The sequence below is a fragment of the Lolium perenne genome, chromosome 1, assembly GCF_019359855.2.
Source record: "Lolium perenne isolate Kyuss_39 chromosome 1, Kyuss_2.0, whole genome shotgun sequence".
Classification (NCBI taxonomy): domain Eukaryota; kingdom Viridiplantae; phylum Streptophyta; class Magnoliopsida; order Poales; family Poaceae; genus Lolium; species Lolium perenne.
This window is the reverse complement of record NC_067244.2, coordinates 138740501-138757198: the sequence shown is the minus strand read 5'-3', so window position 1 is coordinate 138757198 and position 16698 is coordinate 138740501. Positions and strand designations below refer to the sequence as shown.

The following is a 16698-nucleotide window of genomic DNA, read 5'->3' as shown; positions in this document are numbered from 1 at the left end:
GCAGGATCTAAAGGAAATAGCTTCGAGTACTTACAATGGCGGAAAATAGCTTAGTAGCCGAGGTCCGGAGTGTGAGTACCTTTTACCTTTCCTCCCCGGCAACGGCGCCAGAAAAAGAGCTGTTGCCGTGGGAGGCAATTCTCTGTGGTGTAGCTTTTCTTCAGTTCCCCGGCAACGGCGCCAGAAAAGTGCTTGTTGTCTACGTTCCCCCTCCTTTCCTGTAGACAGTGTTGGGCCTCCAAGAGCAGAGGTTTGTAGAACAGCAGCAAGTTTTCCCTTAAGTGGATCACCCAAGGTTTATCGAACTCAGGGAGGAAGAGGTCAAAGATATCCCTCTCATGCAACCCTGCAACCACAAAGCAAGAAGTCTCTTGTGTCCCCAACACACCTAATAGGTGCACTAGTTCGGCGAAGAGATAGTGAAATACAGGTGGTATGAATATATATGAGCAGTAGCAACGGTGCCAGAAAATAGCTTGCTGGCGTGTAGTTGATGGTGGTAGTATTGCAGCAGTAGTAACGCAGTAAAACAGTAAACAAGCAGTAGTAACGCAGCTGTATTTAGGAACAAGGCCTAGGGATTACACTTTCACTAGTGGACACTCTCAACATTGATCACATAACAGAATAGATAAATGCATACTCTACACTTTTGTTGGATGATGAACACATTGCGTAGGATTACACGAACCCTCAATGCCGGAGTTAACAAGCTCCACAATAATGCTCATATTTAAGTAACCTTATAGTGTAAGATAGATCAACAGACTAAACCAAGTACTAACATAGCATGCACACTGTCACCTTCATGCATATGTAGGAGGAATAGATCACATAAATATTATCATAGCAATAGTTAACTTCGCAATCTACAAGAGATCATGATCATAGCATAAACCAAGTACTAACACGGTGCACACATTGTCACCTTTACACACGTGCAGGAGGAATAGAACTACTTTAATAACTTTGCTAGAGTAGCACATAGATAAATTGTGATACAAACTCATATGAATCTCAATCATGTAAAGCAGCTCATGAGATTATTGTATTGAGGTACATGGGAGAGAGATGAACCACATAGCTACAGCGGAGCCCTCAGCCTCGGAGGTGGATTACTCCCTCCTCATCATGGAAGCAGCGATGGCGGTGAAGATGGCGGTGAAGACGGCGGTGGAGATGGCTCCGGTGTCGATGGAGAAGCCTTCCGGGGGCACTTCCCCGCTCCGGCAGCGTGCCGGAACAGAGACTCCTGTCCCCCAGATCTTGGCGTCGCGATGGCGGCGGCTCTGGAAGGTTTCTGTGGGTTTCGTCGAACGTGATAGGGTTTTCGATCCAGGGGCTTTATATAGGCGAAGAGGCGGCGCAGGAGGGTCGAAGGGCTGGCCAAACCATAGGGGGGCGCGGGCCCCCCCTAGGCCGCGCCAGGGTATGGTGTGGTGGGCCTGTGCCCCCCCTCTGGTCCCTCTCGTGTGTTCTGGATGCTTCCGGGGATTCTAAGATCTTTGGCGTTGATTTCGTCCGATTCCGAGAATATTTCGTTACTAGGATTTCTGAAACCAAAAACAGCAGAAAACAGGAACTGGCACTTCGGCATCTTGTTAATAGGTTAGTTCCAGAAAATGCACGAATTATGACATAAAGTGTGCATAAAACATGTAGATAACATCATTAATGTGGCATGGAACATAAGAAATTATCGATACGTCGGAGACGTATCAACAGTGTTGGGCCTCCAAGAGCAGAGGTTTGTAGAACAGCAGCAAATTTCCCTTAAGTGAATCACCCAAGGTTTATCGAACTCAGGGAGGAAGAGGTCAAAGATATCCCTCTCAAGCAACTCTGCAATCACGATACAAGAAGTCTCTTGTGTCCCCAACACACCTAATACACTTGTCAGATGTATAGGTGCACTAGTTCGGCGAAGAGATAGTGAAATACAAGTGATATAGATGAATATGAGTGGTAATAACAATCTGAAATAAATATGGCAGCGAGTAAACATGCAGTGGAACAATATGTAAACGGTGATTCGATGCTTGGAAACAAGGCCTAGGGATCATACTTTCACTAGTGGACACTCTCAACATTGATCACATAACTGAATAGATAAATGCTACTTTCTCTACACTCTCTTGTTGGATGACAAACACCATTCATTGTGTAGGGCTACAAGAGCTCCCTCAAGCCGGAGTTAACAAGCGCCACAACATTCGGTGTTCATATTTAAGTAATCTTAGAGTGCATAATAGACCATTGCAATTATACCGAGTACTAACATAGCATGCACACTATCACCATCAGGCTATGAAAGGGGAATAGATCGCATCAATACTATCATAGTAATAGTTAACTTCATAATCTACAAGAGATTACAATCATAACCTATGCCAAGTACTACATGATGCACACACTGTCACCATTACATCATGGAGGAGGAATAGAGTACTTTAATAACATCACTAGAGTAGCACATAGATTAATAGTGATACAAAGCTCATCATATGAATCTCAATCATGTAAGGCAGCTCATGAGATAATTGTATTGAAGTACATGGGAGAGAGATTAAACACATACTTACCGGTACAGCCCTTAGCCTCGAGAGAGAACTACTCCCTCCTCATCATAGGAGACAGCAGCGGCGATGAAGATGGCGGTGGTGTCGATGGAGATGCCTCCCGGGGGCACTTCCTCGTCCCGGCGGCGTGCCGGAACAGAGACTTCTGTCCCCCGAATCTTGGCTTCGCGATGGCGGCGGCTCTGGAAGGTTTTCCGTATCGTGGCTTATTCGTCTAGGGTTTTCGCGACAGAGGCTTTAAATAGGCGGAAGGGTGATACGTCCAAAACGTATATACTTTCCCGAACACTTTTGCTATTGTTTTGCCTCTAATTTGTGTATTTTGGATACAACTAACACGGACTAACGCTGTTTTCAGCATAATTGCCCTGGTGTCTCGTTTTTGTGCAGAAATTCAACTTTCAGGAAAATCCCCAGAATTTATGTCAAAAGGCCTATTTTTCCAGAAGAATCACGGAGCCAGAAGGGCAGGCCTGGGGGAGGCCCAGGCCCCCCACACACTAGGCCGGCGCGGCCTGGAGGGGGGGCGCGCCGCCCTAGCGTGTGGCCGCCTCGGCCAGCCTCTGACGCCCCCCTCTGGACTACTTAAGGGGTTCGATCTAAAAACGCGAGGAGGGAAGTCGAGGTCGCCAGAAACCATCCAGTACGCCGCCACCGTCGCGAAACTCTATCTCGGGACCAGAAACTCCGTTCTGGCACTCCGCCGGGACGGGGAATTGGAGGAGATCATCGCCATCATCACCACCGACGCCTCTCCATCGACCAGCCATGTTTCCCCCATCCATGTGTGAGTAATTCCCCCGCTGTAGGCTGAAGGGGATGGTAGGGATTGGATGAGATTGGTCATGTAATAGCATAAGATTGTTAGGGCATAGTGCCTAGTGTCCGTAATTGGTACTTTGATGATATTGTTGCAACTTGTTATGCTTAATGCTTGTCACTAGGGCCCGAGTGCCATGATCTCAGATCTGAACATGTTATTGTTTCATGATGATATTCGTTGTTCTATGATCTTACCTGCAAGTTGTATACACATGTCGCTGTCCGGAACCCGAGGCCCCAAAGTGACAGAAATTGGGACAACCGGAGGGGAAGGCAGTGATGTGAGGATCACATGTGTTGACGGAGTGTTAATGCTTTGCTTCGGTACTCTATTAAAAGGAGTACCTTAATTTCCAGTAGATTCCCTAGAGGCCCGGCTGCCACCGGCTGGTAGGACAAAAGATGTTGTGCAAGTTTTTCATTGCGAGCACGTACGACTAAATATGGAACACATGCCTATGGATTGCTTAGTACTTGGACACCGTTTTATTATTATCTGCAAATGCCCTGCTTTGATTGTTACATGAGTTTCTCTCATCCATGCAACGCCCGTCATCCATCCCTGTGCCTACAATATTTTAATCCTGTTGCTTACTATAATCACTACTGCTGTCTTTGTTACACTGCTGCTGTTATTTCACCACTGCTACTGCTATAAACTGTTACTACTGATAAACTCTTGCGAGCAAGTATGTTTCCAGGTGCAGCTGAATTGACAACTCCGCTGTTAAGGCTTTCAAGTATTCTTTGTCTCCCCTTGTGTCGAATCAATAAATTGGATTTTACTTCCCGCGAAGACTGTTGCGATCCCCTATACTTGTGGGTTATCAAGACTATTTTTTGGCGCCGTTGCCGGAGAGCATAGCTTTATTTGGAAGTTCACTTGGATTGATATTGTTCGCTGCAATTCTCCATCATGGGTAAATCTCGCGATCCTAAAGTCGCCATATTACCACCCACTACAAGAAAAGGTACAACTCTGAGTACCTCAGCTGCTCTTGATTCACCATCTGTGATAAGTCAACTTGTTTCACCACCACAAGCTTCACTTGCTGGTACTTCTGCTGAATCTGAAAATTCTTATAATATTGATAATGTTTCTGCTGTCTTGATGATAGTGGTTCATTGGGATCTTTTCTAGATGCTACAATTGCTAGGTCTAGACAAATTGAAAATACTGAAACTCCTAATGAAAATGCTGCTACACCTGTTAATTCACCTGAGTCTGTTGAATACTCTAGTGATGATCCTGATGAGGATTATGTGGAACTTGATGATGATTTTATTGATAAATGCAATGCTACTACTGATGCAAGAAAAATTAAAAAGTTGCTTGCACAACATACTGTTAGATATAAGCTATCTCCTGATCCTAAATTTGCCACATCTCCTATAAGCATTAAGGATAAATATTATGATTTTTCTCTTGATCTATCTCATATAGCTATTGTTGAGAAAACACCCTTTTGTGGCACTAAAAAAGAAAGTGATGTAGAACACATGAATGAACTTTCTACTTTGAGTAGTTTATTTTCTGATGATGTCAAGATGCGTACTTATTTTGTTGCTAAAATTTTTCCTTTCTCATTAAAGGATAATGCTAAAACTTGGTATAATAGTCTGCCTCCTGGTTCTATTGATAGTCCAAGTTGTTTGCTTAATGTTTTCTTTCGGAAATACTTTCCTGCTAGTGCTCAACATGCTGCTTTGCAGAAAATTTATAACTTTGGCCAGGAAGATGGAGAGAAACTGCCTGAAGCTTGGGCAAGATTTTGCTCTCTTATCAGAGCTCGACCTGGACATGATTTGGAAAAGCATGATTTACTTGATATATTTTATAGTGGACTAACCGTTGAGTCTAGAGCATATTTGGATAGTTGTGCTGGTTGTGTTTTCAGGAAAAGAACTCCAGACGAAGCTGAAGAATTATTGGCTAAAATAGGCCGGAATCATGATGATTGGACTACACCGGAACCAACCCCGACGCCAATATTGAAGAGGAGGGGTTTAATTAAATTAAATGATGAAGATACGAGGGAAGCCAAGAAATCTCTTAAGGAGAAAGGTATTAAATCTGAAGATGTGAAGAATTTACCTCCCATAGAAGATTTATGTAAGATAATCCCCCCTTCATCCATGATTGAGGTAAACTCTCTTCAACGCTTTACTAGGGAAGATATTCTGTATTCAAAACCTCCTTCTCAATGCTTAGATGAGTTTGATAATTATATTCTTAAGCAAGAAAATTTTAATATGAGGGTAGAGAATCATTTAATGGAAAATTCTCAAGCTATTAGTAATTTGCATGATATTGTGGAGAGAACCTCCAATGATGTTAAGATGCTTTCTAAACATTTTCATATGGTTCAAACTCAAATTGATCAACTCACTAAAGTGCAAAATGACTTGTTAAAAAATAGTTCTAAAGAGAAACATGCTTATGAAGTAACAACTAGAGGCGATGTTTCCACTCAGGATCCTCTATATCCTGGGGGGCATCCCAAAAGAGTTGAACAAGATTCTCAACGAATTGAACCTAGTACTCCTTCTAAGAAAAAGAAGAAGAAACATAAAACTGTTGTAGAATCCTCTGAACCTGTTAATGATCCTAATAGTATTTCTATTTCTGATGTTGAAACTGAAAGTGGTAATGAACATGATAAGGATAGTGATAAGAATGATGCTTCTGATAAAGAAGAGATTGAAGATGAACCTGAAAAGCATGCTAAAAATAAAAAGTATACTAGAGAAGAATTTATTGCTAAGAAACATGGTAATGAAAGAGAACCTTGGGTTCAAAAGCAAATGCCTTTTCCTGCTAAGAAACTAAAATCAAAGGAAGAAGAACATTATAATAAATTTTGCGATTGGATGAAACCTTTATTCTTGCAAATCCCTTTGACTGATGCTATTAAATTGCCTCCTTATTCAAAGTACATGAAAGATATTGTCTCTAACAAAAGGAAAATTCCTAATGAGGAGATTTCCACTATGCTTGCTAATTACTCTTTCAATGGCAAAGTTCCAAAGAAGTTGGGCGACCCAGGTATACCAACCATTCCTTGTTCTATCAAGAATAATTATGTTAGAACTGCTCTATGTGATTTGGGAGCGGGTGTTAGTGTTATGCCTTTTTCTCTTTATAAGAGACTTTATTTAGATAAGTTGATACCAACTGATATATCTTTGCAAATGGCTGATAAATCTACTGCTATTCCTGTTGGTATATGTGAGGATGTTCCTGTTCAAGTTACTAATAACTGCTTGATATTAACTTATTTTGTTGTGTTGGAAATGCCTGAAGATGATAATATGTATATTATTCTTGGGAGACCTTTTCTTAACACCGCATGGGCTGTTATTGATTGCAATAAAGGAAAAGTTACTTTCAATGTCGATGACAAGGAGCATACCGTTTATTTCCCCAAGAGGATTGATAAAGTATGTGGAGTTAATACAATTTCTAATGTGAGAACTATCAAAGTGGGAACTATTGATTGTCCTATATATGAGCCTAAAGAAGGATACCAAAATATTATGATTGGATCCATATCAATACAATTCAAGGTAACATGATTGATTTGAGGTTTATTTCTTCTTATGCTATGTAAAATTTATTTGGTGGCAAGACTTGATCAACCTTGTTAACAAATACTTTTTATATGCATAGAGGAGCTAAACAACATTTCTTTCTTCCTCCACTTGTTCTACTTGCTGTAGCACTTTTTGATTTGCAAAGTTCTTTAGTCAATTAGAGATTTCAAAATCTTTTTCTGCCCAGTAATAATAAATTTAATACCCAGAAATGTGCATTTTTCAAAGTTTTCAAAAATTTACAAAAATTATACCGTTGGTCTTATTTTTCGACGAGGCACCTGGGAGCACCTGGGGATGACCAGTGGGGCACCCCAGGGTGGCACCCCACAGGCCGGCGAGGCCAGCAAGGGGGGCGCGCCACCCTGGTGTGTGGGCCCCTCCTTGCCCCACTACTTCATCTCTTTCTCCCATTCTCTTATATCTCCCGAAAAAACTCGCACCAGCTTTCTCTCACTCGCGTTTCTGCTCAAGAGCTCAAGATTTCTCGATCTCTTTGCTCAGCCCAGATTTATGTCTGAAATTTGGCACATTTGCTCTCCGGTATGTGACTCCTCCGATTATCCAAGTAGAATTTTGTTTGGTTGAGTATATCTTGAATATTTTGCTGTTGTAGGTAACATGTTTAGTGAGCTTGCATGCTTGTTCTAAGTTGTAAAAACTAGTTTTGATGCATTATTAGTACTCTAGCAAGTTCCTATAGTAGTTTCCCTCAATTACATGTCACCAAATCAAATTTTATAATGTTTGTTGAAAAATTTTAGAAAAGGAAGATGGATAATTATAACTTTGGAGAAGTGTTTGAGAGAGAGACGACAAGCACGGGAAGGCCCTCTAGGACCGCCACCCGATTCAGGCGATCCTATAATGAGGACGTCATCGCGCCGAGCTTCGAAGCCGAAGAGGACAATGGAGTCCCTAACGCTTCATCTTTTCCATGTTTTAACTTTTTGAGTAATGCAGAGTTGCTGCATGATTTCTTGGTCCTCGTCGGTAATGCGGGCTTAACCGCCTATATGGAAGATGGGAAGGAGCAATACCACATGCTAACCAAAATCTTTGTTGAGAGCTTTCAGTTCAACAACAAGCACTATCACCCAACAGTTGCATTCAAGATTTATGGTAATCCTATTACTATGAAGTTGAAGGATTTTTGTACTGCATTGGATATTGCCCCTGTAGGTACAGCAAAGAAGATCGAGGACAATCCAAAGGCTTTGTTGGAGCTCTATCGAGATATCACCAATGATGATTGCCGCACCATTCAGCGTGGCAAGATAAGAAACATTCAACTCCCTGCCATTAGATATTTTGCTTATTACCTTGCTACTAGCATTCTTGGTAGGGAGAACACTAGCAATATTTCTAGTTATCATCTTGCTTTCTTAATTGCTGCACTTACTGGAGAAACACCTTATCATCTTGGTGCTCTTGTTGCTCGCCCTTTGTCTAACAGGGGGCCTATTTTTGGAGGAATTATTGCATCGCGCATTTTGGTATATCTAGATCTTCCCCTTGACCCTACTGATGTGAAATTAACTCCTATAAGGCTTGATATTGCTGCTATGAAGAGTCATCAATTTGTTACAACTGACTCTAGTTTAGTTAATATGGTCTATAGAATGTTGTTTACTGACGGGGATGAGAGGGAAATCCCTTTGCTGCAGCCAGATTTGTTCACTATTCACAGGAAACCGTGGTCGCGCTCTAAGGAGGAGGTGAATGAGAAACTGAAGATACATGGCTTCCACCAGCAGCATGACTCCGAGGACGCCGAGCCCTCCTACGACTACACCGTCACGTATCCTGGTGCTTCTTCCAGCACATACCTGGAGCAGGATCCATCTTCGTCGTACTACGGAGGTGCTACTTCATGGGCACCATGGGATTGATCTCCACTTAGGCCAGAAGCCTAAGATTGGGAGGAGGTATACCGGCATCACTCATTCTTTGCATATTATAGTTGCTGGATACTTGTAGATACTTGTTTAGCTTCTTTAAGTGGTTTTCTAATAAGAGGGAGATGATATTTGGGAAGGTGCTGCCTGAAAACAGATTCTGGACTGATACCAAAAAAATTCTCAAAAACAGCCAGAGCGTTATTTTGCAAAGACAATTTTCGTGCATATTCCCCAGGTTGTTATCTAACTTTCATTAGTTGAACACTTTTCGAGATGAGCAGCGTAAGATTTTCTTAAAAATCAATTACTATACTGCTGTCAAGTTTGACGAATTCCTGCTGCTTTGTGTTTATGTGACTCTTTTAGTTTTCATTTTCTTGTTTTTGCTTTGTTTCTTTCCTAAAACACAAAAAGACCAAAAATATTTCTGTTGTTTCTATTCACCATTTGCTTATTTTGGTTTCTTGCTTTTATTTTGCTTTGTTTGCTATCGTTGGTTTGCTATAAGAAAATCTAAAAAGATTTTGCTTTGTTTGCTTGTTTCCTTTTGTTCTTGTTTCCAATTCGAAAACACCAAAAATATTTGCTGTTGTTCTTTGGTTTTGTAAAGTTCATTTTGGAGTTCAATGGTCTTCGGTGGCTGGAGCGCGGTTTTCATTTCATATTATTCAAGCTACACAAGTGAAAGATAATAATGACGATCTACGACAATTCGACTGTGGTGAGAGGCTGGTATGAACTCTATTTGTTTCATTTTTGTACATATACTCATCCATGTGAGCATGCTTAGTTGGTTCATGTGAGGTATATGTCATTTAAGAAAGTCTAGTAGTTCATGATCTCTCATGTTTAGCTCCAGTTCATTAATATGAGTAGCATGTCATGGATGTTTGCTTGCATTGTTTTATTCATAAATAGGTATGACATTGTGGTATCCTCCTCTGAATAATTCATTTGAATCGACTTGGCACATGCACACGCATGCATATGACTGAACAAAAGTCAATTAAGCCTCGATGATTTACTTTGCCTCAGAGTTCTTGTATCACTTTTATGCCTCCGTTAATTTATTTTGCCGCAAGCATGATTATGACAGTTACTGCTCTCTTGATTGTCGCTCCCCAGTCTATTGCTAGCCTTCACTTGTACTGAGCGGGAACGCTGCTCGTGCTTCCAAACCCCCGAAAATCAGGTTATTCCAAAGTGTCCACCATAAATACCTATGCATGGCATTTCAAACCATTCCAAGTAAATTCTCATGCGCTACCTTTAAACCTTCAAAATGCTTCTCAATTTGTGTTAATGTTTTATAGCTCATGAGAAAGTATGTGGTGTTTATCTTTCAACCTTATCATTTACTTTTGAAAGACTTTCATAATAAGAGCCGGCAACGGGGTGCCCAGCCCCAATTAATAACTTCATTAATAATTCTCTTCACATGTTTTGCCCTGATTCGTCAGTAAGCAACTTAATTTTGCAAATAGACACTCCTCCATGGTATGAGATTGATGGAAGGCACCCGAGGATTCGGTTAGCCATGGCTTGTGTAAGCAAAGGTTGGGGGAGTGTCACCCATAATAAAACTAAAGTACGTGTGTAAACAAAAGAGAAGAGGGATGATCTACCTTGCTGGTAGAAATAACGTCCTTCATGGGAGCCGCTCTTGAAAGTCTGGTTGGCGAGGTAGTTGGTGTACCCATTGATGACCCACAAGTATAGGGGATCGCAACAGTCTTCGCGGGAAGTAAAACCCAATTTATTGATTCGACACAAGGGGAGACAAAGAATACTTGAAAGCCTTAACAGCGGAGTTGTCAATTCAGCTGCACCTGGAAACAGACTTGCTCGCAAGAGTTTATCAGTAGTAACCGTTTTATAGCAGTAGCAGAAGTGAATTAACAGCAGCAGTGGAACAAAGACTGTCACGCCCCGAGACCGGGCCTGGACGAGACAGCCGCCGCGCGCCTATAAACCGAGAGGCTTATACTCGCGCAAGGCTAAAATGCAGGCGATAACCAGCACAGTGGATCACGAGAAGCTCAACTACACATCTTTACAGATTTCTTTACAATTACATCAGAATTACAACTAGGTTCTCTAATCGCTTCCCACCCGCTGGTCCAGCCTATTCTCCGATCGACGAACTCTTCTGTTGCGCAACTCTGATAAAAACATTGGGGAGCTGGGGTGAGTACGACAAGTCATACTCAGCAAACCGATTATACACAATCATATACAATGTAAAATAGAAATACTTTTGTAAAACAACAACATGTGGTTAAGGTATTAGGCAATTTAAAACGCATGGTGCCACACATGAAAGTAAGTTTCCCTACCCGGGAATCACAGGGGTGAAATTCACACTTTTACACTCTGCAGAGGGGTACTCCGACATCGACAGTCTTGACTAGGTTGCGCTAGTCAAGCAGTGTTCTTATACCCGCTAAGACCCGGACACTCTGACCTACTGATGCCGGTCGCTCCTACGGATCCATCACCGACACGTTCCCGAACAGAGGCCGTCCCCAGCGGAGAACACAGACAGTCCCATACCTGAACTGTGACCGGTACAATATGTTTACCTTCGTAGCACCAAGTTTTATCTTATAAAAACATGTATCTCTCATGTTGATCATTTTCTATCGATATTCGCGCTAATGCCCGATTCGTACCGGTGGCTCCAGCGGATCCATCACCGCATAACGACACCGGCGGATTAGCCCACAAATATCTCATATCTCATATCAAATACTAAATCAGGCATTTTAGCAGCAAAACCTACTTTACAAAATATATAAGAGGGTATAAAGCAGCTTGCCTTAAATAAAAGATGGTAATCCGCTCTATCAAATAATATCACAGATCAAAATCCTCCGACAAGAAACCCCGCGGCAACATAAACTGATACTAGCAGATACTACTCGATCATATACTGCTCGGGTCTTCATTTCGGCAGCATCTCTATCTCAAACTCAATATGGATGGACACTCATGTCGCACGCTCTCTCTCTCTCTAACTAACTAGAGCTCTTTCTCTATGTGTTTTCTTCTCTGCATGTAGCATCTCACGCTCGCTCAATTGATAAGGCCCAGCTCTAAGTGCAGTCCACCGGCAGGAGCATCTATTTATAGGAAAGGTTACGTCGGTTCAATCCCAGATAAATATCTGAGCCAGCCTGATACGTGTCATGCTACTACTTGACATCCTATCTCTACCTGGCACGTAGGAGCTGACTCAGGCATGCTCAAAACCAGGCACGTCTTGGCCGACTAGGCACTGCCGACATGGATTGCAAACTTCATTTCTATTCTTTCTTCCAGGTTCTAAGTGTAGATATTTCTGCTAACTATCTTCACTACTTCAGCTATATACGTATATGCATTAATACTACAAGCTAGTTCTCATGCAAGAAAAGATCTACTCCAATTTTTATTATAAGCACAAATATTAAATTCCAAATTAAAATCTATAGATTAGCCAAAAACAAAAGTTATTAGCAGCAAATTATTTTTAGCGGTACGTGAATTAAATAGTAACCAGAAATTTCGGGTTATCACATCCTCCCAACCTTATAAGAATTTCGTCCCCGAAATTCAAAACACAAACAAACTTACACTTTTCTTTTAAACTAACCACAAATTTGATCATGCAATCAAAAGCAAACGACAAAGGTCACAACAATAATCAACTCGTGCAAAAGTTTACTATGCATATAATAAATAAAACTAGTTTGGTCAGGGCAATCTAGAAATCAAACAACAAGCAAAATCAATTTAATTTACTTGCAAGATAATATTTCTACCGACGGTATGTTAAGAAAATCTACGATCTACCCATTTTCCTCCCGCATATCTTAAACCTAGAGCTCTGATACCACTTTAACTGTCACGCCCCGAGACCGGGCCTGGACGAGACAGCCGCCGCGCGCCTATAAACCGAGAGGCTTATACTCGCGCAAGGCTAAAATGCAGGCGATAACCAGCACAGTGGATCACGAGAAGCTCAACTACACATCTTTAAAGATTTCTTTACAATTACATCAGAATTACAACTAGGTTCTCTAATCGCTTCCCACCCGCTGGTCCAGCCTATTCTCCGATCGACGAACTCTTCTGCTGCGCAACTCTGATAAAAACATTGGGGAGCTGGGGTGAGTACGACAAGTCATACTCAGCAAACCGATTATACACAATCATATACAATGTAAAATAGAAATACTTTTGTAAAACAACAACATGTGGTTAAGGTATTAGGCAATTTAAAACGCATGGTGCCACACATGAAAGTAAGTTTCCCTACCCGGGAATCACAGGGGTGAAATTCACACTTTTACACTCTGCAGAGGGGTACTCCGACATCGACAGTCTTGACTAGGTTGCGCTAGTCAAGCAGTGTTCTTATACCCGCTAAGACCCGGACACTCTGACCTACTGATGCCGGTCGCTCCTACGGATCCATCACCGACACGTTCCCGAACAGAGGCCGTCCCCAGCGGAGAACACAGACAGTCCCATACCTGAACTGTGACCGGTACAATATGTTTACCTTCGTAGCACCAAGTTTTATCTTATAAAAACATGTATCTCTCATGTTGATCATTTTCTATCGATATTCGCGCTAATGCCCGATTCGTACCGGTGGCTCCAGCGGATCCATCACCGCATAACGACACCGGCGGATTAGCCCACAAATATCTCATATCTCATATCAAATACTAAATCAGGCATTTTAGCAGCAAAACCTACTTTACAAAATATATAAGAGGGTATAAAGCAGCTTGCCTTAAATAAAAGATGGTAATCCGCTCTATCAAATAATATCACAGATCAAAATCCTCCGACAAGAAACCCCGCGGCAACATAAACTGATACTAGCAGATACTACTCGATCATATACTGCTCGGGTCTTCATTTCGGCAGCATCTCCATCTCAAACTCAATATGGATGGACACTCATGTCGCACGCTCTCTCTCTCTCTAACTAACTAGAGCTCTTTCTCTATGTGTTTTCTTCTCTGCATGTAGCATCTCACGCTCGCTCAATTGATAAGGCCCAGCTCTAAGTGCAGTCCACCGGCAGGAGCATCTATTTATAGGAAAGGTTACGTCGGTTCAATCCCAGATAAATATCTGAGCCAGCCTGATACGTGTCATGCTACTACTTGACATCCTATCTCTACCTGGCACGTAGGAGCTGACTCAGGCATGCTCAAAACCAGGCACGTCTTGGCCGACTAGGCACTGCCGACATGGATTGCAAACTTCATTTCTATTCTTTCTTCCAGGTTCTAAGTGTAGATATTTCTGCTAACTATCTTCACTACTTCAGCTATATACGTATATGCATTAATACTACAAGCTAGTTCTCATGCAAGAAAAGATCTACTCCAATTTTTATTATAAGCACAAATATTAAATTCCAAATTAAAATCTATAGATTAGCCAAAAACAAAAGTTATTAGCAGCAAATTATTTTTAGCGGTACGTGAATTAAATAGTAACCAGAAATTTCGGGTTATCACATCCTCCCAACCTTATAAGAATTTCGTCCCCGAAATTCAAAACACAAACAAACTTACACTTTTCTTTTAAACTAACCACAAATTTGATCATGCAATCAAAAGCAAACGACAAAGGTCACAACAATAATCAACTCGTGCAAAAGTTTACTATGCATATAATAAATAAAACTAGTTTGGTCAGGGCAATCTAGAAATCAAACAACAAGCAAAATCAATTTAATTTACTTGCAAGATAATATTTCTACCGACGGTATGTTAAGAAAATCTACGATCTACCCATTTTCCTCCCGCATATCTTAAACCTAGAGCTCTGATACCACTTTAACTGTCACGCCCCGAGACCGGGCCTGGACGAGACAGCCGCCGCGCGCCTATAAACCGAGAGGCTTATACTCGCGCAAGGCTAAAATGCAGGCGATAACCAGCACAGTGGATCACGAGAAGCTCAACTACACATCTTTAAAGATTTCTTTACAATTACATCAGAACTACAACTAGGTTCTCTAATCGCTTCCCACCCGCTGGTCCAGCCTATTCTCCGATCGACGAACTCTTCTGCTGCGCAACTCTGATAAAAACATTGGGGAGCTGGGGTGAGTACGACAAGTCATACTCAGCAAACCGATTATACACAATCATATACAATGTAAAATAGAAATACTTTTGTAAAACAACAACATGTGGTTAAGGTATTAGGCAATTTAAAACGCATGGTGCCACACATGAAAGTAAGTTTCCCTACCCGGGAATCACAGGGGTGAAATTCACACTTTTACACTCTGCAGAGGGGTACTCCGACATCGACAGTCTTGACTAGGTTGCGCTAGTCAAGCAGTGTTCTTATACCCGCTAAGACCCGGACACTCTGACCTACTGATGCCGGTCGCTCCTACGGATCCATCACCGACACGTTCCCGAACAGAGGCCGTCCCCAGCGGAGAACACAGACAGTCCCATACCTGAACTGTGACCGGTACAATATGTTTACCTTCGTAGCACCAAGTTTTATCTTATAAAAACATGTATCTCTCATGTTGATCATTTTCTATCTATATTCGCGCTAATGCCCGATTCGTACCGGTGGCTCCAGCGGATCCATCACCGCATAATGACACCGGCGGATTAGCCCACAAATATCTCATATCTCATATCAAATACTAAATCAGGCATTTTAGCAGCAAAACCTACTTTACAAAATATATAAGAGGGTATAAAGCAGCTTGCCTTAAATAAAAGATGGTAATCCGCTCTATCAAATAATATCACAGATCAAAATCCTCCGACAAGAAACCCCGCGGCAACATAAACTGATACTAGCAGATACTACTCGATCATATACTGCTCGGGTCTTCATTTCGGCAGCATCTCCATCTCAAACTCAATATGGATGGACACTCATGTCGCACGCTCTCTCTCTCCCTAACTAACTAGAGCTCTTTCTCTATGTGTTTTCTTCTCTGCATGTAGCATCTCACGCTCGCTCAATTGATAAGGCCCAGCTCTAAGTGCAGTCCACCGGCAGGAGCATCTATTTATAGGAAAGGTTACGTCGGTTCAATCCCAGATAAATATCTGAGCCAGCCTGATACGTGTCATGCTACTACTTGACATCCTATCTCTACCTGGCACGTAGGAGCTGACTCAGGCATGCTCAAAACCAGGCACGTCTTGGCCGACTAGGCACTGCCGACATGGATTGCAAACTTCATTTCTATTCTTTCTTCCAGGTTCTAAGTGTAGATATTTCTGCTAACTATCTTCACTACTTCAGCTATATACGTATATGCATTAATACTACAAGCTAGTTCTCATGCAAGAAAAGATCTACTCCAATTTTTATTATAAGCACAAATATTAAATTCCAAATTAAAATCTATAGATTAGCCAAAAACAAAAGTTATTAGCAGCAAATTATTTTTAGCGGTACGTGAATTAAATAGTAACCAGAAATTTCGGGTTATCACAAAGACAGCAGCAGTGATTATAGTAAACAGCAGGATTAAAATACTGTAGGCACAGGGATGGATGACGGGCGTTGCATGGATGAGAGAAACTCATGTAACAATCGAAGCAGGGCATTTGCAGATAATAATAAAACGGTATCCAAGTACTAAACAATCCATAGGCATGTGTTCCGTATATAGTCGTACGTGCTCGCAATGAGAAACTTGCACAACATCTTTTGTCCTACCAGCCGGTGGCAGCCGGGCCTCTAGGGAATCTACTGGAAATTAAGGTACTCCTTTTAATAGAGTACCGGAGCAAAGCATTAACACTCCG

The 16698-nt window shown here is 41.7% G+C and overlaps 1 long non-coding RNA gene across 1 annotated transcript; it reads right to left on the bottom strand.

Moving 5' to 3' along the window:
• Positions 1–10924: 10924 nt before the first annotated feature.
• On the bottom strand, positions 10925–16376 carry LOC139830529 (uncharacterized). The gene is made up of 2 exons (XR_011742851.1): positions 11715–16376; positions 10925–11058 (listed from the first exon to the last, which is right to left on the bottom strand). It is a non-coding gene; the product is annotated as an uncharacterized lncRNA (long non-coding RNA).
• Between the last annotated feature and the right edge of the window lie 322 nt (positions 16377–16698).